At 43.8% G+C, this 27795-nt stretch overlaps 1 protein-coding gene across 1 annotated transcript in view; it reads right to left on the bottom strand.

The window, feature by feature from the left end:
* Positions 1 to 27795, bottom strand: part of GABRA2 (gamma-aminobutyric acid type A receptor subunit alpha2) — a 257044-nt gene that overhangs the window by 177754 nt on the left and 51495 nt on the right. The gene's annotated exons all lie outside the window — the stretch shown is intronic.

Below are 27795 nucleotides of genomic sequence, written 5' to 3' on the forward strand. Positions count from 1 at the left end.
ACACCCTCCAGACAATACCCACCACCTTCCAAGGAGCGTCCGAAAATACCAAACCTGCCACAATACCTGTTCGAAGTGTCCCTTACAACACAAAAGCCACCATTGATCTTATCCAGGGGACCAAGCAAAATCTCTCCCGGAATCTCCCAGAACCTTTTGAAGCTCCACAGAGATCCCAAGAGGGCAGAACAATCACCAGGCTCACATGGAGAATTACCAAGAACCCCCATGGAACCAATGACAATTCCAGATTCAGAATTACGAGGACACCCATCAAGATCAAGACTTTCAGGGACCACTTCTGGGCATGCAAGCAGGCAGGCTAAATCAGAGCATGTCTCCACCGAGGAAGCATCTGAGTACGCTGGTAACCGAGGCACACTTGGGCTTTCTGGGTCACAGAGCACACTGGGGTACACCAGCACAGGAGAAACCTCAGTACATGTCGGGGAACTGCCAGCCTCAGAGTCCGGCACGACAAGACCAAAACCAGTACCGGACAGAGAATCATCATGAGTGGAGGTCACAGGCACTGGATTTTCACAAGAAGACTCGGATACAAATTCAGAAATTTCTGTGACAATAATATCATCATTGACTACATATGAGTGAAGCTCCATCAGAGCTGAAAAGGTAGCCAGCAAGGCAGCAATGCCTACGGAAGAGGGTAACACCTCAGAAGGACTTGGGGGGCAGGAGACATCTCCTACAAGTTCTGCACCCTTTGGGAGGAACTCGGAGACCTCCAGAACATCAAACAAGACCTCAGGAACATCTTTTTTCAAGTTTTCTCGGAAGGATTCTGAACTATCCATGTTACAGGGCAAAACTGGAACTTTATTTTGTGGACAGGGCAGATGTCCCAGGAATGGTTCCACCATAACCTGAGACTGGATCTCATCATCATGATGGGAATGTACAGGTATATTTACTGGAACACACACTGACTCCCTAACTTCATTCTCACTGTACCCAGAATTCTGTGTGGCAGTCAAACTAGCTTGTAACTCCAAAACTGCAGAAAAACAGGTGAGTATAGTGGCAATACCTAGACGAGCCTCTAGGGACACTGCAGGAGACTCTAAACAAGGCCATCTTAACTCATCCAGAGTACAGGGTGCAGAATCAGCACTTTCCTCAGAACAAGAAAGGGACTCACAAATGTCAGTGTGATTGGACATCATATTGTTATTCATGGTACAGGGCAGGCTCAGAGAAACTTTCTCTGGACCCAGCAGAGATGTTTCAGAGTCAGATTCGCAAAACCGAAGCGCTGTCTCACTCTTAGATTCGGCTAACAATGTCAAATCCGAGGAGCCAGAACGCAAAACCTGCGAATCCAAGATCGCTTTAGGTTGTGAAACTGACGCTTCCATAGTGCAAATCTCCGCGATCTGCGGAGCAGACTGCAAGGCATCTAGGGTCGAAACACTGGAGCAATTGTCCCCAGGCAACGGGCCCTTACAGGTGTGAACAGGGTGAGACAGAGATTCATCTGCAGAAGAAATAGCGACATCAACAGAATAAACTTTATTAGGCATATTAATTTCACTTTTGATGCTGCATAGTTTAGGAATTTTTCCCATAGCAGGATCATAGATGGAAGATCTTAAAGATCTGTTCTTAGATGACAAGGGATCCCACATATCTTTGAGAAAACTGGCACATTCATGTTGATCACAATCTGCAGGAACATCTGAGAAACAGGCATTACATCGCATAGATTCAAACTTCACGCAATCAGGAGAGAATCTTTCAAGATTCGCACAGGAATCAACCACAGTAGTAGACCCATTCATGTCAGGTCGCACAATATCTAGACTCACATGCTTTACCCCAGAAAGGCAGGAACAATCATCCGATAACGATGTCTCTTTATTGAAGTCAATTGATTGGTGTGTGTGCAATTCATCCAAAATCGTCTGCCACACATAAGTCACCGGATTCACAAAACATTCGTCACACTCATCAGAGTCAATCAAAGCGTACACCGAATCAAGACAAGCATAAAGAATCTCTGCGCTTTTTGCGATGTAAAAATCGCAAAACGCCTTCCAATCAATCTCGAATTCCTCAATTAATGCTCCAATATCCCATGGAGAAAATGGGGGTTCAAACAACTCGGTTTCCAAGAAACCCTCATAAGGGTTGGGGTCAGGAACATGCAAAGACTTTCTCACTCCTTTAATATAGAAAATAATTCTGCCTATCAAAGGATCCACAAATGCCCTTTCTTGGGGTAATGAAACCTGAGACTTAGAAATTTCAGACTTTACAGAAACAATTTTTTTATTTGTAGTTGCTATGGGCAACGGATTTTTCAGCTGAGAAGTCTTCCTTTTTTCCTGCTTTTAGTCCTTGCTGCTTTAGGTGGCTGCTGTTTAGACACAGGGGAATAGTTACTGCATTCATTTTCAAACTGAATGGTTTTGCATGAAGTAGGTAGAGCAGCTGACTCATTAGCAACTACACACTCATACAGGGCAGGTGGCAAGCAAGGCAACTCAAACCAGTAGGAGAATGTAAATGTAAGAAACTGATATAGATTATCATTCCAAGAATTGTCTTGCAAGATTTCATGAGCCCATACAAACAGACCATCTTTCAAAAGCACATAAGCTAATTGGAGAGCAGACGTGGACGGATCAGTAATTTGAAAAGTAGGATTCAGACAAAATTTTACGCATTCAGAGAGAAAATCCTCTTTCGTCTCTGAATTTAATATTTTGAAACTCTTAAAGACACAGGAACCATACTCAGCAAAATCGTACAAATCAGAAATTCCCTCTACACTGGGGTTTTGGGTTGGGCTGCTCATAATGTAACGATTGTGGGATATCTCCGTGTTCAGCGCACAACGATGTGCGCTGACACTGCGGAGGTCCTGCACAAGCGTGTCAAGATGCTAGAACCCAGCTTTTGGTGCAAGCACCAGTAGAGGGAAATTCCTGTCGGCAGAGGGCGCTGGGGAGCGCAGAGGAACTAATCCCCTGCACCTCCACAAATGCCAAACAGGAATTGCACGAAGCGCAGAACGCAATCGCAAGAGAAGCGATTGCGAATGAGAACGAGCAAAGGGACAGGTTGTATGTGTGTGCGCCAATCTAGTCGCCACCCCGCGACCGCGCACACACAACAGCAGGTGCGAAACAGAAACGCAACCGCCAAGAACGGCGATTGCCAGAAGTGACACAAGGCAGATCAGAACAGAATACGAGGATAGCAAAGGCTCAGTAAATCATACAATGAGAAGATACAGAAAATAATAAACGCTAGCTAACCGCGAACACCGCACTCATTCGCAACAGTGCACGCGGTTATGCGCGGTCTCCACGTGATAAGCACAATAGAGACAAGCACGCCTAACTAACCATCAACAGACAAACACGAAACAAAGAACGTGAACGCTTGCTTAACGGTTACCTCATCGAGCCTACAGCAAGCGCCTGTATCAGACAAGACAGACAAACGAGAAACAGGAACTAGGCAGAAAGGATCCACCGCTCTTCCGCCAGAGCAAGTGTGATCCAAGCAGGAACACAGATCAGAAAGATCCACAGCCGCTAACGCTAGCGGCTAGTGCGATCTAAACAAGACAGATCAGATGAGGTAGCTGGTAGCAACCGCAGCATGCAGACCTGAACAATGATCAAAAGGCTGCCTGCCTGCGCAGGCAGCTGAGCGGATCGTTACATATACTAATCAGTTACAATGTAACAAAGTTGTTACAATGTAACAACTTTGTTACTTTGTAACACCACCGCACCCGACGTCACTCGCCGCTCACCCGCCGGCCGCCGCATACACTCTAAGTCCCCGCCAGCTCCCGCCGTCCACTCCGCCCACACCTGTCACCCATATACATGCTGGCACCCTGGGTGCCAGCATGTATATAGGTGACATGTGGGAGAGGCGGGGAGGGCAGTGGAGCCGGCGAGGACTTAGCGTCCTAAACCCGACAGAGCTCTGAGCTATATAGCTCAGAGCTCTCGAAAGCATCTTTGTATTTGGACTCCAAGGAGCCCCATTGGTCCATAGCAGACCAATGGGGTTCCTTCAAATCAGAAGGAACCCCATTGGTCTGCTAAGGACCAATGGGGCTCCTTGGAGCCCAAATACAAAGATGCTTAGAGAGCTCTGAGCTATATAGCTCAGAGCTCTGTCGGGTCTGTGCAGCGCAGACGCGTATGCGGCGGCTGAGCGGCGAGTGATGTCGGGTGCGGCGTAGTTACAATGTAACAAAGTTGTTACATTGTAATAACTTTGTTACATTGTAACTGATAGAACATTTCCGAGGCTATTTCGAGGGATCATTTATTTAAAGGGACAGGTAAGTATTAATGGTTAATTAAGAATATTAAAGGACTTTTTTCGTGGTTATGTTTTTTGTTCAATTAAAATACTTTTTCTAAGTGTTTGTGTGTTTATTTACTTTTAACTCTTAAAGGAAATGGGTAAGGGGTACAAGTACCTCTATACTCATTTCTCCTGGGAGGGGGGGTGGGCATCTGGGGGACCCCTTTTTAAAGGGGACTCCCAGATGCCACCATGAACCCCCCCCCAGGAAATCGCGCCCTCCACCTCCACCGCCCATCGGAGGTGGAGAAGAGCCCCTTGTCCTTGGATTGGACAAGGGCTCGGAGGGGGAGGGGAAAGCTTGGCTGCCCCTCCCCTTCCGAGACCCCCCAATCCATGGACCATGCGGGCTGGTATAGTCAGGGTGCGGAGCCCCACGCGGCCGGTGCTCCGCATTCTGGCTATCCCAGTCTGCATGGGGGACAAGGGGTTAAAGAGGTCTGGGAGGGGGGACCCCACGTCGTTTTTTTTAATATTTCCCACACTCAGAACGAAGTAAGTAAAACTCTTCCCACTTGGGGGAATCTATGAAAATAAAACACTATTGTTACCTGTGCAAAAAAAAACTGACATTTTCCGCATTTAAAAGACATTTTTGTCCTTGAAACTTAAAAATCGATTTTCTCAAAAACTATAAGGTCTTTTTGAAAAAAAAAAATTTCCTCTTATTCCCACTGATCCCCTTAATATATCCTGTGAATTTGGTGTTCCTAAATTTTAAGCAGGCTTTGCTATTAACCGTTAAAGTCGGCAGGTTTTTAAATGTATATATTTTTCCTTTGAAACTTTAACATCGATTTTCTCAAAAACTATAAGGTCTTTTTGAAAAAATTTTTTTCCTCTTATTCCTTCTGATCTCCTTAATATATTCTCCAAATTTGAGGCTCTTAGCAATTAAGGGGGCTTTGCTATTAACACTTAAAGTCGGCGGCTACCTAACATTGATCCATGCGTCAACTTTTCCGCTTGGCAGCATGACCTTACGCATTAATTGCTAGTAGGATTTTACGCGTAAGCCTATAACGTAACAACCTGAATTACGGTATTCTTACGCGTAATTGCGTAAGGGCTATGCGTAATTACAGACATGTACCGTAATTGAATGTCTACGCCGTAAGCGTAATTCCGTAATGCGTAATAGCGTAAAATTACGCGTAATGATCCGTAAGCGTAGCTTTTTCCATTACGCCCAGCACTGGTGGACTGATACCTCCGGCCTGAAGGGAGCCAACTGAAGGAATTATCTCCTAGGACAGTATTCCCCAACCCTGTCCTCAAGGCCCACCAACAGTGCATGTTTTGTGTAACTCCACAGAGGTAGTAAATCAGCTCTGCTGAGACACTAATTACCCCACCTGTGCATGTTTGTGGTTTTCTGCAAAACATATACTGTTGGTGGGTTGGGGAACTAGGTCTAGTGTTGGGCGAACACCTAGATGTTCGGGTTCGCGAACGTTCGCCGAACATCGCCACGATGTTTGGGTGTTCGCGCCGAACTCCGAACATAATGGAAGTCAATGGGGACCCGAACTTTTGTGCTTTGTAAAGCTTTCTTACATGCTACATACCCCAAATTTGCAGGGTATGTGCACCTTGGGAGTGGGTACAAGAGGAAAAAAATATTTGAAAAAGAGCTTATAGTTTTTGAGAAAATTGATTGTAAAATTTCAAAGGAAAAACTGTCTTTTAAATGTGGAAAATGTCATGTTTCTTTGCACAGGTAACATGCTTTTTGTCGCCATGCAGTCATAAATGTAATACAGAGAAGAGGTTCCAGGAAAAGGGACCGGTAACGCTAACCCAGCACCAGCAGCAGCACACGTGGTGGAAGAGGAGGAGGAGGCGCAGGAGGAGAAGGCCACGCTTTTTGAGACACAACAACCCAGGCCTTGCATGAGGACAAGAAGTGTGCGGATAGCATGCTTTTTACCGCCATGCAGTCATAAATGTAATAAAGATGAGAGGTTCCATAAACAGGGACCGGCAACGCTAACCCAGCAGCAGCAGCAGCACACGTGATGGAACAGGAGGAGGCGCAGGAGGAGAAGGCCACGCTTTGAGACACAACAACCCAGGCCTTGCATGAGGACAAGAAGCGTGCGGATAGCATGCTTTGTACCGCCATGCAGTCATAAATGTACTAAAGATAAGAGGTTCAATAAACAGGGACCAGGCGGCAACGCTAACCCAGCAGCAGCAGACGTGATGGAACAGGAGGAGGCGCAGGAGGAGAAGGCCACGCTTTCAGGCGCAACTCAGGCCTTGCATGAGGACAAAAAATGCGTGCACAAAGCAATGCAATGAGTAGTTTTCAGGACACAATGGGCTATTCGGAGGAGCTATTCCCACCCCCACAATCTTCTACCTGTGAAAGGTCAATGGAACAGCCACAAATGTTGTGTCCGGATTCACAACCTTTTTCTGTGGAAAATGCACCTCGCACTGAAATGCAAGGCGAGGCCGAGGATGAACATGACGTCAACAACTCAACATGACGCAAAATGGGGGCGGAACAGAAAGCTGCTTTCAATGTTTTGAAGGCCTTAATTGCCTCCGGTGGCCAGTTAGATGCATCATTCATCACACCCAAATCCCAGAGCAATGTGTGCAGGAATTTGAATCGCAGGAGGTGTACCGAGATCATCTGGACAAGTGACCAAGTGACCAAGTGACAAGTGACCAAGTGACAAGTGACAAAGTGAAAAGTAACAAAGTGACCAGTGACAAAGTGACAAAGTGACAAAATGCCAAAGTGACAAGTGACAAAGTGACAAGTGACAAAGTGACAAGTGACAAAGTGACAAAATGACAAAGTGACAAAGTGACCAGTGACAAAGTGACAAGTGAGAGGTTGTTCTGGGGAGCTCTACTCCACTGCACACAGTCACATATGAGGAGAGGTCTCGTCGGGACTGCTGATCCTCCTCAGCTTGCTCAAAGCCTTGAGGGTTCCTGAAGATCCTCTGCTTGGAGTTCGCCGGGGTTCAGCTTGGTGTCGGGGTCGGCGGCGTCCTCCTCACTCCAACGTGGCAGATCTTCTGTTGAAGGAAAAAAAAACATTTTTAAAAGTCCAGTACCGCTTCTGAAGGACTCACCAAGAGATGCAGGAGCGCTTCAATCTAGCGCACCATCGCTCGCTGGGTGATGTCCCTCCCTACGCGCTGGAATTCTACGCTGCACATGCTAGCACGCTTTTGCGCAGTGCCGAGGCGCATTCCAGCAGCTAGCTACCAAGCTTCTGTGGATCTGATTGGGCCACCATGTTGGATCTCTGCCAAGTCCTCCAAAATTTTGAGCAATCCACGTTGCTTGTGACTGAGCAGTGACAACTCTACAGTCAGCATTACAATACCACTGCTGTGTTTACTGAAGAAATCAATGTTGAAGATGGAAACCGCTGGCATGATGCAAGTGGGGGAATCTGAAGATGAAAACGATCAGCGTGATGATACCAACATCAGGCAACCTGCCTCAGGAAACGCTGGTCCCAGCTATGACAAAGAACAGGACGAGGAACAGCTGGAGTTGGAGCAGGAATTGGATGCCCCCCCTGCCGAGGGACAGAGCGGTGCACGTTGGACTTCCACAATTTAGCGGGAATGGACAGCAGAAGAGGAAGAAAGTGATGCTGGTGACGAATATGGTGCATCACAACAATCACAACGCTCACAAGAACATGAAGACAGAGGAGTCTGGCAGGATTCTCTGGCACACATGGCTCAATTCATGCTAGACTGCATTGAACGCAGCCCGCGCATTATTCACTATTCATTATTATTCATTATTCTGGACAACACCAATTACTGGGTTTATACCCAGTTTATACAAACACAATGTTAAAAAACTGATTGAAGAAAGTGTCAGACAGGTCAAAAATGGAACAATTCCAGCAGGCCCTTGAGGATGGAGACTTTAGAGAGGAGATTGACATCCTCCTCCTTCTCTAGCCAGTTGTACGCCGACAGACTGACTTCAGCAAACCCAGGAGGACCAGGAGGGCAGCAAAGAACACAAGCTGCTGCTAGTGCCCAAAAGGGAATGGTATTGGCAGTGTCCTTGGAGTGGGAACATTTTCTGACACCCATGCAGCAGCCCACAGAACAGCAATCGGGCAGTTCCACGTCCTCCAACACCAATCGCCTAGAGAAGATGGTCAAGGACTACATGTCAGATGGCGTAGCTGTGTTGAACAATCCATCTGCAGACAGACGGTGAGTGTGACAGCACAGAAGGACCATGGCAACTCACTCATAGTACCACAGTTTGATAGTGCTGCCCAAAAAATTATATGGATTCGTGGACCCGGGCAGTACTGGGAAGTGGGAACGCAGATTTTAGTACCTAAACACACGATACAACATGTTTTCCGGGGTCGGACTCTGAGGCACATACAGATGGTCCCGATCATCATCCTCATCATACAACTCTTCTCCTGAGTCTGACCCACCCACCACCTCTGCCACCCCAACATCCCCAGACACAGACCCCTCATCGTCCTCAACATTAACTTGGGATGCTGGCCTGAGCCCGACCTCCTCCTCCACATCAGGCCCCATCATCTCCTCAATGGCAGCCCTCAATAATCGCTCTGGCGCCGGACCGATGGACACAACGTTCTCCTCCAGGGAGGGCTGCTGCTGACCACTGGCTGCTGGGGTGGATGTTATAGCTTGCGTGGGGCATTGGCTGTTGCTGTTGTTGGGAGTGCTGCTCACAGCGGAGGTCTCTGAGGAACTCATGGTGAGCTCATATAGTGGTTGACGTTGAGTGGAGTATTACTGATCCCAGCAATATAAACACTGACTGGCAGAGTACGCAATGCTATATAGTGGTTGACGGTGAGTGAAGTACTACAGATCCCAGCAATATACACAGTGACTGGCAGTACAATGGTATGGGTGGGTGAGCAGAGTACTACAGATCCCAGCAATGCTATATAGTAATGGGGTGACTGAGTGAGCGGCAGTGTACTACTGTTCCCAGCAGACACAGAGTGGCAGTAAACACAATGCTATATAGTGTGGCTGAGCGAGCGGTGTACTACTGTTCCCAGCAGACACAGAGTGGCAGTGAACACAATGCTATATAGTGTGGCTGAGCGAGGTACACAGAGTGGAAGCAAACACAATGCTATATAGTGTGGCTGAGCGAGCGGTGTACTACTATTCCCAGCAGACACAGAGTGGCAGTAAACAGAATGCTATATAGTGTGGCTGAGCGAGGTACACAGAGTGGCAGTAAACAGAATGCTATATAGTGTGGCTGAGCGAGCGGTGTACTACTATTCCCAGCAGACACAGAGTGGCAGTAAACAGAATGCTATATAGTGTGGCTGAGCGAGGTACACAGAGTGGCAGTAAACAGAATGCTATATAGTGTGGCTGAGCGAGCGGTGTACTACTATTCCCAGCAGACACAGAACAGTAAACAGAATGCTATATAGTGTGGCTGAGCGAGGTACACAGAGTGGCAGTAAACAGAATGCTATATAGTGTGGCTGAGCAAGCGGTGTACTACTATTCCCAGCAGCGACACAATGACTGGGGGGACCCTGGCTAGCGTGGCTGGAGCGCGAACTACCCTGCCTGCCTACCCAAAGCTAAACCCACAGACAAATGGCGGAGATATGACGTGGTTCGGGTATTTATTTACCCGAACCACGTGACAGTTCGGCCAATCAGAGCGCGGTCGGGTCTGAACCACGTGACCCGTTCGGCCAATCACAGCGCTAGCCGAACGTTCGGGGAACGTTCGGCCATGCGCTCTTAGTTCGGCCATGTGGCCGAACGGTTTGGCCGAACACCATCAGGTGTTCGGCCGAACTCGAACATCACCCGAACAGGGTGATGTTCTGCAGAACCCGAACAGTGGCGAACACTGTTCGCCCAACACTAACTAGGTCCTAAGAGATACGTTTTCATTTTCTTTTTAAAATAACTTTTGCACTATGCAATTGAAAAAGTACCATAAAGTAGGTGAAAGAGTTGTGTAAAAATGACTAAGTGTATTTTCTTGCTTGTTAGTGGCGTAAAGGCATTTTTACTAATAATGTGAAAATATCACCCAGGAGAAAACTTATGAGAAAAAGTGAATTGAATTGGGCCCATAATCTCATGCAATGTATACAATGGCTTTTCACAACCTTCCAATAAATAGTACTAACGTAAGAAAAGTCCTACCAAACTTTTGTTGGTTTCACTTGTTGGTTTTCCAAACAAAGCTATTATAAAAGTTAGATATGGGGAAAAAAGTAAGATGAGAAATCTGATGAGAAAAGTTTAGTGCATCAGGGCTATCAAGTGTTGTAATGCTGGAAGTGATTGGTGAATATGGCAGCCCTGGCAGTGGCAGAAAATCGTTTTTTAAAATAGCTATTCTCCCTAGCTTGTAATGCATTTCCCCGAAGTGAATTGGTTGAGATCCAAGAACAGAATGAACATGCTTCATTTAATGTGATCCCAGCGAAATTCATTGCTGCCCTGTGTGTGACTCCTTCCTCTGCATTTAGCATAATATATTGCCAGGCTCTACCCGTGAATCTGTTATTTTTATGCCTACATTTCCGCTTAATAGGTGAAGCTGCACGTTTCATTAGAAGGCAATCGCGTTGGAAACAATGTGTGATTTTGTTTTGTTCCATATTTACATAACACTCAGAAAACATATCCTGGAAATACAATAGAGAAATAAGTGGTGCTGGATGCCTATATGATGGGGATTATGCACCATGATAAAGCAATGGGGAAAAGGTGTAGGGCAGCATACACAGTAATTTCCAGCGATAAATATATGGGAGGATTGGCAGCTCCAAATACAGAATGAAGCCATAAACACTCACATCTCATAGACAAGACAAATAACATTTATATTGCGCTTTTCTCCTGGCGGACTCAAAGCAGTTGAGCTGCAGGGAGACTTGCCCTGACTAGGACTGAATAGTTGCAGCTTACTGAACAGGAAGAGCCGAGATTCTAACCCAGGTCACCTGTGTCTGAGGCAGAGCCCTTAACCATTACCCTATCCAGCCACTAGGATGGTCCTAGAATGGAGAAATAGTGGCAAACACTTTTAGGCACATCTTCCCCTGGAATAGAGATTTAATTAGACAAGGTATTTTTCTAACCCCCTGATTAAGCCCACTTTAAAGAGACACTAAAATTAAAAAAAAATTATGATATAATGAATTTGTTGTGTAGAACGGATAATTACTAGAAGATTAGTAGCAAAGAAAATATTCTCATATTTTTATTTTCAGTTATTTAGTGTTTTTTATACCATTGCATCATACTCTAATATTTGCAGTTTACACACTACTCAGGGGGCTGTGGTGGGCACTAATTTCTTAAATTCCCCTCAAGACAGGACCTCCCCTTTTCCTGGGCAGGAATTGTGGTGGTCATTGAACAGGGAACTCATGGTGACCACACTTGTTATATGATAATAGCAGGAAAAAAAAGAAAAATAGCGACCCGTGCACCTTTTTACTGCACCCCTTATGCTCTCCACTACTGCTTGCCAGGACTGGAGATTCTTAGTAAACTAGGCTAAAAACGAGGCTGTTTTTGGGGTTAAAGTGAACCTCCGGACTAAAAATCTACTCGGCAGCACTGAAAAGGCTTGGTGTTTCTTTAACAGTTTCACAGCATCAGAGCTTTGTTTTTCTTACCAAAGCATCATTTTTAGCTAAGCTCCACCCATCAAAGACAACTGCCCGGGCTTTTTTTCCCTGGTGCTGTGCAAAGCATGATGGTATTTCCTATGTTGTTATTCATGTTGCCTAGCAACTGGGAGGGGTGATCAGCACACAGGACAGTTGGAACTGTGTCTCATGCTCCCTGTCACCTCCTTTCACCTAAAAAGATGGCTGCCCTCATGAAATCAAACATTTGCCTGTTCTTTTAAAACAGGATGGGTAAGAGATTATATTACCTATCTATTTTAATTAACATAACTAATGTAACTTAATGACAGTATGTTTGTTTAGGCTGAAGTTCCTCTTTAAGAATGTAAGATATTAACCATGTTAAACTTGGATCACGTTTAGTTGTTTTAACCTCCCTGGCGGTAAGCCCGAGCTGAGCTCGGGCTATGCCGCGCAGGAGGATTTCTCAGGCCCTGCTGGGCCGATTTGCACACTTTTTTTTTTGCAACACGTAGCTAGCACTTTGCTAGCTGCGTGTGCACTCTGATCGCCGCTGTTCCGCGCCGATTAGCCGCCCCCCCCCCCCCAGACCCCGTGCGCTGCCTGGCCAATCAGTGCCAGGCAGCGCTGAGGGGTAGATCGGGACTCCCAACGTCGATGACGTTGGTGACGTCATGCCGCCCGTCGCCATGGCGACGGGGAAGCCCTCCAAGAAATCCCGTTCTTTGAACGGGATTTCCTGATTGGAGATCGCCGGAGGCGATCGAAGAGTGCGGGGGGATGCCGCTGCACAGCGGCTATCATGTAGCGAGCCCAGGGCTCGCTACATGATTTTAAAAAAAAAATTAAAAGAAAACTACTCTGCTGCCCCCTGGCGGTTTTTAATACACCGCCAGGGAGGTTAATGGTGTATCAGGAAAAGGAAATACATTTTTTCTAAATACCATCTCAAACAATTCTAAGAAACTGAATTCTGCCACACCCCCACGTCCCCCTCCCACTCCAAAAAAATATTTTTTTTCAACGATTTTTTTTTTCAAAATAGAAAAATACCTAGAATATATGATTTCATACAGCCAAAATCCAATGCTAAATTAGAAAAAGTATTACAACTTTGATTTTACTGTTTGTTTTTTTTTGTATAGAAATAAAGTAAAAAAACCTTCCACTAAAACACATCTTAAATGCACACTGCCCACCAAAAAAGCCAGCCCTATTATAACCAAGGGTTAGGCTAACAGTCACTTTTAAAGGACCACTATCATGAGAATTGGAAAGTTTAAAATACATCTTCACATGAAGTACATTTCTGGCAGATAAAAATGCACCATAAATTACTTTTCTCCTATGTTTCTGTAGCTTACAGTAGACAATATAAATCGACAAACCTGACAGATTTTGGACCAGTCTATCTTATTTATGAGGGATTCTCACTTTCCTTTATTCTTTAGAACAGAACTCTATTTATAGTATCCTACAATAGAGACTGTGGCCATTTACAGACAAAGTTAATTTAGTTTTGAAAGGTTTTACTTTTGTGACAAAGCACAAAAATAATAGCACATGACATTCAGAATATTGCATGGTAAACCTGCACAGGGGCTATTAAAATTTCTAAGAGCAATCCGCAAATAAATATGCAATAGTCAAATTTATGCATTTAGCTTACTAATATTATAAATGCGAAAGCTTGGATGTTTGTAACTCAATCACGCAACAATGGCTGAACGGATTTGAATGACATTTGCACACACATAGTACATTACCTGGAATAACATATAGGATACTTTTTTATCCCCATAACCAACAAGTGGGCGGAGACAAATACAAATTTCCCTGAGAAAATGTAAACTGCAGCCATTCTTACACTGTTAATGGCAGGGTTCTCAAACTTTGCACAGTTGCTCACTGGGTGACTGGGATTAATAATCAGAAAAGTGGGTGGAGCCTACAAAAGACAATCAAAATTCACCTATTGATTTTCAAGGGGAATATTTAATTGCTGCCTTTCTTGCACAAGCCTCAAACTTGGTACAGTTGGTCATTGGGTGACTGGGGTTCAAATTCAGAAAAGGGAGTGGAGTCACAAAGAGCCAATCAGATTTATTTAATTTCAATACATATTATTGATGCCAAAGACCGCAAAGCTCACAAACTTGGTCATTGAGTCATTGTGTGTTAGGGTTAGTAAAAGTGGGCGGATCCAACACCAGCCAAATACATACCTGGGCAACGCTAGGCCATCAGCTAGTAACACATTAATAACAAAAATATGAAAAAGGTAAACAAAAAAACAATAATAATAATAATAATAATAATACAACATGTAGATACATGTAGATACAACGAAAAAAATAAAAAAAAACAATAACAATACTGTCTAGGACTTTAAAATGCTATCAGAAAAATTGAAGCAGGGGTTTAAGGCCTATGTTTTCCAGCTTGAGGACCTGGTGTGGCCATATTTCATGGAAACCCTCTAAATTATTGTTTCATTTGGCTAGAATATATTCTGAGATCATTACTTTTGTTAGTATATTAAACATAAGAAGTTTATTTACTCTCAGTTAATATATTTGGCTTGTTTTCTTATGTCCTTTGTGCTCACACTAGTATTTATGGTTAAAAATTGTCTTCAAACCTCTCTACTCCTTTTTTAAGGACTTAAAGAGCGTAAAGGGAGGGTTCACGGAGACATAAAAATACTAATTCACTTACCTGGGGCTTTCTCCAGCCTGTGGCAGGCAGGACGTGCCTTCGACGCCGCTCCGGAGGCTCCCGGTCTTCTCCGGTGGCTCACCCGACCTAGCCAGTCCGGCTTCCAGGTCAGGCTCTTGTGCGCTCCAACATGCGTTGGAGCGCATGTTGGAGCGCACATTTTGTGTCACCAGCCCTTCCCTCTTGATTGTAAGCCTTTGGCAGGGCCCTCTTCCCTTGTGTATCATACTTGACTGTGTGCACTTTACCCAGAATTTGGAACTGGTAATTTTTTACCACTACCATTCCAGTTTATGATCTGGCATTGTACTATTATCTGCATTGTGTTGTGTATCTTATTGCTATTACCTGTATTGTTGTATCTATGGTCTGTTACCTGTATTGTTCTGTCAACCCTGTTATCATTGTCTGTAGTCCTATTTATTGTACAGCGCTGCGTAATATGTTGGCGCTATATAAATCTAATAAATAATAATAATAATAATAATAATGCGTCTCACGCGGTCGCGCTGACGTCATCGGACATCCTCCAGGCTGTACTGCGCAGGCGCATTAGTTCTGAGCCTGTGCAGTACAGTCCGTAGGACATGCGATGATGTCAGCACGACCGCGTGAGACGCACATAATATTGTTTTAATTACAAATGCTTGGATATTGTATGTTTATACTTTTGTTGGCACCAGAACACAAAATGTCAAAAATGGTCAAATACTAATTATTATATTTCAGGCATGTAATGCATCTTAAATTTGTTATTCAACTCACCTGTAGCAATTAACAGGTGCTGGCAATATGGACATTTCCACTTTTAACCAGTTAAAATGAAGAAATCTTGTTATTGGTTACCACACTGAGCATGGAGCAAAGAAAGAGAATGATTGTCTGAGGATTTGAGAAAAGCATGGACAATCCCAAGGCTACAAGTCCATCTACAGAAATCTCAATGTTCCTGGGTCCACTGTGTGCAACATTATAGAGATGTTACAATAAACAGTCCAAGGCACTGTAGGCTAATCTCTCTGGACGTGGATGAAAGAGAAAGACTGATAGTATGTTACAATGAAAAATCATTCATATGGTGGATAAAGAAGCTCAATCAACTTCCAAATAAATATAAGCTGACCTGCAGGCACAGGGCACAACAGCGTCAGTTAGCTCTATCCATCACCTTTTAGATAAAAAGGAAAGCTATGCCTGCAGACAGAAAAAATATGAAATAGCCAGATTGAATTCTACTAAAACGTATCTATTGCTGTGAGAATGTCCTCCAGACAGATGAGATAAAAATACAGCTTTTGGGTAACACACATCATTCCAGTGTTTATAAAAATCCAAGAGAAGGCTAACAATAAATTAAAAACACAGTCCCTACAGTAACACGTGGAGGCAGTTTCTTTTCTGCTTCAGGCACTTGGGGGTTTGACTGTTTGCATAGTATTATACAATCTGAAGACTACCAAAGAATTCTGGGGTGTAATGCTGGGCAAAGAAAAAGATGTAAAAGATCCACTGATTGTTACAGAAAGCAATTAACATTGGTTATTTCACCCAAAGTGTGTGCTACCAAGTTCTAAGTTGAAGGGGCCATTAAGTTTGTCCAGCTCATTTTTGACATTTTGTTAGTAATTTCTCCAATTTTTTTTTTGCGTCTGTTCTTTCTCTTCCAGTGCAAACGAATAAACATGACAACTACATGTGTAATTGCAACATTTCTTTGGGAAAAGTAATGGTTTTTCTACCATTAATGCAAGAATGCCAATATTTTTGTCTATGACTCATTATTGTACTCTTACTATGAACCTGATACTGATATCCTGTCAGTGGAACAGAAATGTGTGCAGGTGAACAACTCCTCTGCTGGTAGGGATACATGCAGCGGTAAGAATTGTGATTTTCACACAGGTGACATTACTTTGGTCAAAGGTAAGAAGGATTATGACTATATACAGTGGGATGCGAAAGTTTGGGTGACCTTGTTAATCGTCATGATTTCCTGTATAATTCATTGGTTGTTACAATAAAAAAGTCAGTTAAATATATCATATAGGAGACACACACAGTGATAATTGAGAAGTGAAATACAGTTTATTGAATTTACAGAAAGTGTGCAATAATTGTTTAAATAAAATTAGGCAGGTGCATACATTTAGGCACCACAAAAAAGAAATGAAATACTGCAAAACTTACAGCCTCGAAATGCTGTAGATTTCAATGAGAGTCTGGATTCTGGTTGAAGGTATTTTGGACCACTCCTCTTTACAAAACATCTCTAGTTCATTCAGGTTTGATGGCTTCAGAGCATGGACTGCTCTCTTTAACTCACACCACAGATTTTCAATTATATTCAGGTCTGGGGACTGAGATGGCCATTCCATAATGTTGTACTTGTTCCTCTGCATGAATACCTTAGTGGATTTTGAGCAGTGTTTAGGGTCGTTGTCTTGTTGAAAGATCCAGCTCCGGCGCAGCTTCAGCTTTGTCACTGATTCTTGGACATTGGTCTCCAGAATCTGCTGGTACTAATGGGATTCCATGCGTCCCTCAACTTTGACAAGATTCCCAGTCCCTGCACTGGCCACACAGCCCAACAGCATGATGGAACCACCACATTTTACTATAGGTAGCAGGTGTTTTTCATGGAATGCTGTGTTGTTTTTCCTCCATGCATAATGCCCCTTGTTATGCCCAAAACTCAATTTTAATTTCATCAGTCCACAGCACCTTATTCCAAAATGAAGCTGGCTTGTCCAAATGTTCTTTAGCATACCTCAAGCAGCTCTGTTTGTGCTGTGGGCTGAGAAAAGGCTTCCTCTGCATCACTATCACATACAGCATCTCCTTGTGTAAAGTGCGCCGAATGGTTGACGTCGGACGCAGGCAGCCCAGGAGGAGTCAAGGAAGGGGATTGCACTTGTAATCTTTTTTTTCTTCCATTTGACTGCACCGCATGTCACCAGTTCCTTAGCGGTTATGTCCTCCTGCCATGCGCCCCCTTTCTTTTACTTGTCGATCTGCACCCAGGGCAGTCGCCCTGCCCGCACTGCCCAAGAAATGGCCCTGCGCAAGATGATGTTGTAGGTCTTTGGTGCTAGTCTGTGGGTTGACTCTGACTGTTCTCACCATTCGTCGCTTCTGTTAATCTGATATTTTTCTTGGTCTGCCACCTTGAGCCTTAACTTAAACTGAGCCTGTGCTCTTCTATTTCCTCAATATGTGCCTAACTGTAGAAATAGGCAGCTGAAATCTCTGAAACAGCTTTCTGCATTCTTCCCCTAAACCATGATGGTGAACAATCTTTGTCTTCTGGTCATTTGAGAGTTTTTTTGAGACCCCCATGTTGTGTTTCTTCAGAAAAAATTAAAAGAGGATGGAAACTTACAATTGACCCCCTTAAATACTCTTTCTCGTAATTAGATTCACCTGTGTATGTTGAATGGTCAGGGGTCACTGAGCTTACCAAGCTAATCTGAGTTCCAATAATTAGTTCTAAAGGTTTTGGAATCAATAAAATGACTACAGTGCCCACATTTATGCACCTGCCTAATTTTATTTAAAGAGAATCTGTATTGTTAAAATCACACAAAAGTAAACATACCAGTGTGTTAGGGGACATCTCCTATAACCCTCTGTCACAATTTCGCCGCTCCCCACCGCATAAAAAGTAGTCAAAAACCGTTTTAAAAAGTTTGTTTGTAAACAAACAAAATGGCCACCAAAACAGGAAGTAGGTTGATGTATAGTATGTCCACACATAGAAAATACATCCATACACAATCAGGCTGGAAACAGCCTTCCTTTTGAATCTCAAGAGATCATTTGTGTGTTTCTTTCCCCCTGCAGCTCACTGAAGAGTTACAAGCTGATTGTTTGTTTACTCTTGCAGACAGCTCTGCCCGGTTATCTGTAATTCTGCAGTATGTGACTCATCAGTATGTGAACAAAGGATTTATCCAGCTTGTAAAAGATAAGAGAGCAGAGAAAAGCTGACTAATGTAAATAACACACACACAAAGGGGAGTGTGCATAGAGGGGGCATGCATAGCAGATCACACTGAAGAGTTGGCAGCCTTCCAGACACAGGATGACAAGTCCGACAGGGGAAAGACAAGCTGATTTATTACAGAGATGGTGATAGTATAAAGTGCTGCAGTAAGCCAGAGCACATTATAATAGGTTTAGGAACTTGTAGGATGGTAGAAAACACAACGACACTTTTGTTACAGAGTCCCTTTAAACAATTATTGCACACTTTCTGTAAATCCAATAAATTTCATTTCACTTCTCAAATATCAATGTGTGTGTCTCCCCTATATGATATATTTAACTGACATTTTTTTATTGTAACAACCAACGATTTATACAGGAAAATAAAGACGATTAACAAGGTTGCCCAAACTTTCGCATCACACTGTAGTTGATAATGAGTTGGGGACAGGTATATACATGTATGTTATTCCAGACTGTAGTTCCACTTTAAACAGTGCTGTAGTTTGGATCATTAGTCATAATTGTCACCCAATCAAATTAAACATTAGGAGTCTCCTGCTAAACCAGATTAGAACAAAAAGGCTGAGTTTATGACGCACAAAGAGCCAAAAACCTGTACATGAATTTACACAGAGTCCTGTATAGGTTAAGGAAGATTTTTTCTCTTAATCAATAGCAAGTGCTTTATTTAAAGAGACACTGGAGCGGAAAAAAAAATATGATATAGTGAATTGGTTGTGTACTATGAATAATTACTAGAAGTTTAGCAGCAAAGAAAATATTCTCATATTTTTATTTTCAGGTATATAGTGTTTTTTCTAACATTGCATCATTCTATAATATGTGCAGATTACACAACACTCAGCATTCAAAATGATTCTTTCAGAGCAGTCTGTGAACTAATGACCTCTCCTCTGGCAGAGGAAAAGTAAATAGTCCAGGAACAGTTGAGATAATAAAAGTCAGATAACAGCCCTCTCCACGACTTTGAAAGTCGCAGAGCTCAATTGCTTTTTTGCATAGAGATAACAACTGGAGTTTCTTAACTCTTCCTGTACTGGAAACAATTACACTGATGTATCTGATCTTAAAGAGACTCCGTAACAAATATTTCATCCGGTTTTCTTCCATCCTACAAGTTCCAAAATCTATTCTAATGTGCTCTGGCTTACTGCAGCACTTTCTACTATCACTATCTCTGTAATAAATCAACTTATCTCTCTCCTGTCAGACTTGTAGGCCTGTGTCTGAAAGGCTGCCAAGTTCTTCAGTGTTGTGGTTCTGTGATGAATCTAACCCCCTCCAGGCCCCTCTATGCACACTGCCTGTGTGACATTTAGATTAGGGCAGCTTCTCTCTGCTCTATTATCTTTTACAAGCTGGATAAATCCTCCTCTGAGCTGGCTGGGCTTTCACATACTGAGGAATTACATACAGGCAGAGCTGTCTGCACTCTGCAGGAAGAAACAGCCTGACACTTCAGTGGATGATAGCTGCAGAGGGAAAGAAACACACAAATGATCTCTTGAGATTCAAAAGGAAGGCTGTATACAGCCTGATTGTGTATGGATGTATTTTCTATGTGTGGACATACTGTACATCAACCTACTTCCTGTTTTGGTGGCCATTTTGTTTGTTTATAAACAAACTTTTTAAGACTGTTTTTAACCACTTTTAATGCGGCGGGGAGCAGCAAAATTGTGACAGAGGGGAATAGGAGATGTCCCCTTACGCACTGGTATGTTTACTTTTGTGCGATTTTAACAATACAGATTCTCTTTAATGTTTTATTTCTTAACTGTACTACACATACAAATCATAATATCATAATTTTTTTTCGCTTCAGTGTCTCTTTAACCATTTATGGGGCGTGCACCCGCGTGCCCCTGTGTCGCCCCCTGTAGCCCAGAAATCAATGAATGGGAAATCGGTTGGGAGGTAAAAATTGCTCTGTTGCTTAAAGGATACCTGAAGTGACATGTGACATGGTGAGATAGACATGTGTATGTACAGTGCCAAACACACAAATAACTAGGCTGTTTCTTTCTCTGCCTGAAATAATTAAATATCAGGTATGTAAGTGGCTGACTCAGTCCTGACTCAGACAGGAAGTGTCTACAGTGTGACCCTCACTGATAAGAAATTCCAACTATAAAACACTTTCCTAGCAGAAATTGGCTTCAGAGAGCAAGAAAGAGATAAAAAGGGGAATTTCTTATCAGTGAGCGTCACACTGTAGTCACTTCCTGTCAGGACTGAGTCAGCCACTTACATACCTGATATTTAACTCTTTCAGGCACAGAAAGCACTGTACATACCCATGTCTATCTCATCATGTCACATGTCACTTCAGGTATCCTATAAGGTGAAAAATCCTGAGCGCGCTGAAATGGTTATAAATTATTTCTAAATCAGTTTGGCTTACATTACATTAGAACTCCAGATAGAACCTAAAGCATGTAGAGCCTATATCATTATGCCTGTGTTCCATCTTAGTGAATTTCATCTGTGTTTGTGTCCACCTCCTATGGAATTGCTAAGTGCACTTCCTTATTTGATTTTGTAATTGAAGATTTGGCGGATGACAATGTCCAAATTGACTGAGTACTGTATATTCTGGCGTATAAGACTACTTTTTAACAATTGAAAATCTTCTGAAAAGTCAGGGGTCGTCTTATACGCCAAGTGTCTTTGATGCCGGGTGATACACGATGCTGATAAGCAATGCGCATACAGGACATGTTGATATTTACATATGCACATACGCCACATGCTGATGATTAATTACCGGGTGCTGGAGATTCTGCGCCGCATATGCTGGGAAGAGCTCATAGCTCACACTGCTCACACAAATTCTGGGATGCCCAGGGTATGGAAGAAAGAGATTGCGATGTGCCCATAAAACACGCCTCTTCCACTTGTATGGCCCGCTCTATCCTCTTACCGCCTCTTAAATCTCGCTGCTGAGGACTGTAGCAAAGCAGCGCAGGCAAAGCCAGAGGGGTGAAAGGGGCGTGTTTTATGGGCACAGCGCAATCTATTCTTCCATACCGCTCTGATAAACAGGTAGACAAGGAGAGCTGACCAATCCGCTTATGGAGAGGGAGAGTTGACCAATCCAACCAGTCAATCGTCTATATACTGCTATATACTGGGTACCACATACAGTACAGCACCAGTATCTGTTCATACAAAGCACCAGTATATGATTTTTTTTTATTTGGTATGCTTTGGAAGAAGGGTAGCCTTATATTGCAAGTATATCCCAATCTCTATATTTTAACTTGAAAAGTTGGGGGGTCATCGTATATGCCCAGTCATCTTATACACTGGAATATATGGTACCCCTTACAGGTCCAATGCACAAGTGTCAGTCCAAGTGACATCACATGTGCCACCTGACATAGGCAGGGCTGTGGAGTCGGTACAAAAATCATCAAATCCGACTTCTCAGTTTAGGAAACCACCGACTCCAACTCTGACTCCAGGCACCCAAAATAGCTCAGACTCCTTGACTCCTCGGTCTAATTCTTACCAGGGTTGTGGATTGGTACAAAAATCACCCAACTCCGACTCCCCCGACTACCACTCCTCAGTTTATGAAACCACGCGCATATCCCAGTTAATGGAAATGCTATTTATAAAATTAAGGCTAGTTTCACACTGGGGTGTTGCTTTGCACATACTGTAAAATAAGGATTAGACTTCCAGTTCCGGCACCTCATGTAGGAGACGCGTCTCAGTGAGCTCCGCTCCTCGCTCGAGAAATCAAATGGAAATCAATGGAAAGTTTAGAGGGAGACAAAGGAAATAAGACCGGGAGTCCGGATGGACAAGTTTGTGGCCAAAGCCCCACGAGCGAAGGATACACCTAAAGGCAGAATCTGCACCAACACGAGATCCAAAATGGTGACGGCTACTGACTCGGACAGCAAGAGAACGGCAGAGGACTCGGGTAGGCCTTGTTTGATTGACTATAAGCAATTAGCTGCTGAGGTAGCACAACATTTACAACAAGATCTTGCTGATATCATCACCAAATCTTTAGACACGCATTTAGCCCCAATTACTGCACAGTTACAACAACAATCTGGCCACATAGATGATACACAGAAACGTGCGAGCTAGAAGACAATCTCTCTGCACTCAAAACAAAATCTGAATTGCAGGAGAAACAACAATTCATACTGGCAGATCGGGTCGAGGACCTGGAGAACAGATCCCGGCGCAACAATCTAAAGTTTGTGGGCTTACCCGAGTCATATAAGCTGGATGACTTAATGAAGATATGCTCAACTCTGATTCCAGAAGCCCGTTTAAGATTGAAAGGGCACATAGACTGAGCCCGATATGGGCAAACATTAATCGTCCACGGGTCGTTATTGCCCGCTTCCTTGATTTTACTGATAAATCACAAGTACTGTAGGCATATCAGACGCAAAAGTCTCTGACGGTACAAGGACATAAGTTACTGGTGTTCTCTGACTATTCTGCAGAAGTTTCAAAAGCCAGGAAAGAATTTGTAGCGTCGTGTCAGATGCTAATACGAAAAAATGTTCGCTTTGCCCTAGTGTATCCTGCAGTGCTGAGAATCTATATCCCAGATGAACCAGTGAAATTGTTTACAAATCCTGCTGAAAGTATGGACTAAAAGCTCTGGGGAATGAAAATCCAGACTTGGCGGGAGATTTACAAAGTGCGCCACCACACTCTAATGGATCCTCAGCTAAAAGTTTGCCGGATCGGCATGACAAATCTCCATCTTCTGCTGGATCTCTTATTAAGGAGCCTGCTCCAAAAACACTCAGATTAGAGGACTCTCAAGAATCCTGGAAAGAAAAAGATACCCAAGATGCAAGAGCTGATGAGTGGGCCTGAACATGTTTTTACACTGGCTTTACCTCACGGAGCAAGTTATCTTTAATTTAAGTAATAGGAGTGTATTTCAGATGATTAACCAATATTATACCTATCTTAGTTGATAGGGGGGATGTAGGGGTCTCGGTTCACTTTATTTGAAATAACCCTCCCTTCTTCTTCCTCGGTGGACATTGTTTACTATGCTCTTTAATTCACCTACCTCCTGCAATTATATATCCTGGACTGTTAAAGCTCAAATATGACCTAGCAGTTTTAAAAACATATGGAGTAGTTTTTTTTGCAGATAGCCAGCTTGAAAGTTTTATTAAATGCAATAATTTTCATAGCCAGCAATGTTCATGACAAATGGGAGGTGGAAGGAGGGAAGTGAGATGGGGAAGGAAAGTTGGAAGTATTGACAAAGTGCTGTGAGATGATTACTTCTGCCCGGGGGGTTATTTTTTTTACATTTTTCTCCCCCCCCCCTCTTCCTTTGGGGGCGGGGGAGAGATGGGTGGCGGGGGGCTCGCGGTGTTCGCGGGTCACATTGATTCCATTTTTCTTTCTTCTTTTTTTTGGGGGGGGGGGGGGGGAAGCGGAACTAACTATGGTTCTAAATTTACTGCAAATACGCTAGAGGGAGATGTTGATTCCTCTGTTACTAATCACTTGGGTTCTCCTCTATTTACATCATGGGTATTACCTAGGCATATACTATTGCTATCATATATGCACTAAAATAGATAATGGTATTCCTGTGGCGGGCATGGGGATGAAGGAAGTCAGCTGGGAGATCAGGCTATGCCTTCTAAGTCAGCTGTTGTAATGTTTTATGTTTTGTTATGGTTTATTCTGCTTTTTTTCTATACCGCAGACGCTTATAAGTTGTTGCCTAAGCCCCTTAAAAATAGGAGTAGGATGTGCTCAGCTGGGACACATCTAGCTCCACTACTAGGAATTAAAGCTAACAAATCTATCTACTCTTTGTTTTACCCCCCTTGAAATCCATTTAGTATCATGAAATGTTAAATGATTGAGGACAGGAGAAAAAAAGAGTTAAAATACTTTGCCATCTACATAAACTTAAGACCGATGTTGCCCTTCTGCAGGAGACCCATCTGTCCCTAAACTAATTCAAATACTTGCAAAAAATGTGGGTGGGTCATGTGATTGGAGCCCCTGCAATTAATGGTAAAGCTGGTTCCTTAATATTAATTCATAAATCCCTTCAGTGCCAAATCATTGACCAGCAAATAGACACAATTAGTGGGAGATGGGTAAAAATTACTCTACACATCCAGAACAAAGAAATGGTAATTTTTAATCTTTATGGCCCTAACGGGTCGAACAGGGATTTTCTGAGTAAAGTTGCTCCCTTGATAGCTGAAATGGGTCATTCCATACCATGTGTGATAGAGGGCGATTTTAATTCAGTTTTGAATCCAAAGGAAGATAGGCGACACACTATAGGCTTAAAGAAACAAACAAGATTGTTAGAAAATGACAAACACTTGATCTCATTTGCTCAATCTTTAAATCTAACAGATTTGTGGAGATTCCTTCATCCTTTGGATAGAGATTTTTCATTTTACTCCCCACCTCATCAGTCTCTATCTCGAATTGACTTATTTCTGGACTCAACTTCAGTTATGTCAATGGTAAAAACAGTTGAGATATCAGAGATAGTTATATCTGATCATGCTCCAGTAATTCTGCAACTTGGCCTGGTGCCCTTCCAGAGATCTGATTTTAGACACTGGCGGTTCCCGGGTCAACTTATAAATGATGAAGATTTCCTGGAGCAAATCAAACTTTGGTGGTTACACTACACTAGAAACAATGAGAAACATTCTAAGAATCAAATTCTCTACTGGGAGATGGCCAAGGCAGTTTTAAGAGGGGAAAACATTTCTTATATCAATTATCGAAAGAAAAAGGCGTTAGCCGATTACACTAAGACAGCAAATCTAGCACGAAAGACTTATCTAGATTACTGTATATACTTGTGTATAAGCCGACCAGTGTATAAGCCGACCCCCCAACTTTTACCTTTAAAACTGGAAAAAATATTGAATCGTGTATAAGCTGGGGAAGGAAATGGAGCAGCTACTGTTGCTACAGGGACACAGGATAAAATGCCATTTTGCATCACTCTGACTGCATTCCACACTGCCCATTTATACACACTAGTAGCAGCACACAGATATGCAGGCAAATCACAGGGAATGACATGCAGGACACAGTTGCAGAGCACTGGGGACACACCTGACCGGTCTCCAGTCAGCACAGGCAATCAGTCTCCAGTCAAGTGCAATCCACAGTTTGCCTGAGTGTTTCAGAAGATTGAGGACACAGCTGCAGGGCACAGACAATGCACACACATTGTCACCAGAACACATTGCAAGAGGCAGAGAGTTAGGGATTACTCTTCTGTAATGGTAGTTTATTCTGACTCTTTACACTGTCAGATTTAGCTACTTGTAGCTAAACCTGATTAGGTAGCCTTTTCTAAAACTACACTGCCAACGTGTCCCCCCAAGCAGAGTGGCATGTGTTAATATAATTAAGTGCACCTTGTGCGGGCTGAGGATGGCCATCCCGACCCACGGAGTAGAATGGCATGTGTTGTGCATGTGTGTAAAGTTGTTACTGAGCGCACTCAGATTGTCCTGACAGCAACATGTAGTTAGGTGAGGCCTCGCTATATTGCTCTCACCTATTGGCTGCTGCCCAGACTTCCCCTGTAAAGTTTGCTCCATGGGTGTCTCCATTCCTCCTCAGCACCCTCGTGCCGCTCTACCCGCTTGGTCTATTGCCGGGTCTAGTTAAACTGCGCAGCTGCATCATCCTCCTCTGTCTGTCGCTGTACTATGACTCTTATAGTGACGCCACTAAAGGGCATCTTACTGCGACAGACAGAGAAGGATACTGGAGTCGCGCAGTTTACCGAGACCCGTCAACGGACCGAGCGGGGAGAGCGGCACGAGGGCGCTGAGGAGAAACGGAGACACCTGTGGAGCAAACTTTACAGGGGAAGTCTGGGCAGCAGCCAATAGGTGAGAGCAATACAGCGAGGCCTCATCTAACTACATGTTGCTGTCAGGACAATCTGAGTGTGCTCAGTAACAACTTTACACACATGTCACTCCACTCGGGGGTGGGATGGCCGCCCTCAGCCCGCACAGCTTCACCACAGCATGCCCGTGAGGGTGGTGGAGCACTAGGGTGGGTTCCCTTTAGAGGTGACTCGTGCATAAGCCAAGACCCCCACTTTTGGGCCACTTTTTGGGGCTCAAAAATTTGGCTTATACACGAGTATATACTGTATATTACCTGTATGGACGATCAGACAAGATTACTATGGCTAGACGCTAAAGCTGCATTTGACCTTAGTTATAATCATTATGCATCTTTTTGGAGTACGAAAACAGACTGGACTTTTTACAAGTTTGGAAATAAGGCAGTTCGACTGCTGGACAATATAGCTAGAGGCAAACGTAAAATTCATCACATAACCCATTTAAAATATAATAAAGGAATACCGTATACACTCGCATACAAGCCGAATTTTTGACCCCCAAAAAGGGGGTCAAAAGTTGGGGGGTCGGCTTGTATGCGAGTCTTTCCTGGTGGTCTAGTGGTCGGGTGGTCCGCGCCCCGCTCCCCCCTCCCCCCACAGCCTCCGCTGCTATTACATGCTTAGGCAGCGGCTTCCTCTAATCCGGGTTCCCGTCTCATGTTCCCTATAAGTGTATCACAGCAGCGCGCCCGGCGCTGCTGCTGTGACGATGCAGGGGGCAGGAAAGAGCGATTCCCCTGGTAACGGCGATACAGATCGCTGCTACAGGGAGCCACGCTCTTTCCGGCCCCTGCATCGTCACAGCAGCAGCGCCGGGCGCGCTGCCGTGATACACTTATACGGAACATGAGACGGGAACCCGGATTAGAGGAAGCCGCTGCCAAAAGCAGGTAATAGCAGCGGGGGGAGCAGGGAGCGCTATACTTGGGCACTATACTAACTATAATTGGGCACTATACTAGCTATACTGGGCACTATACTAGCTATACTGGGCACTATACTAGCTATACTGGGCATTTTACTAGCTATACTGGGCACTATACTGGCTATACTGGACACTATACTAGCTAAACTGGGCACTTTACTAGCTATACTGGGCACTATACTAGCTATACTGGACACTGCCTACCTATACTGAGCACTATACTGGCTA

Source organism: Hyperolius riggenbachi, chromosome 1 (genome assembly GCF_040937935.1).
Source record: "Hyperolius riggenbachi isolate aHypRig1 chromosome 1, aHypRig1.pri, whole genome shotgun sequence".
Classification (NCBI taxonomy): domain Eukaryota; kingdom Metazoa; phylum Chordata; class Amphibia; order Anura; family Hyperoliidae; genus Hyperolius; species Hyperolius riggenbachi.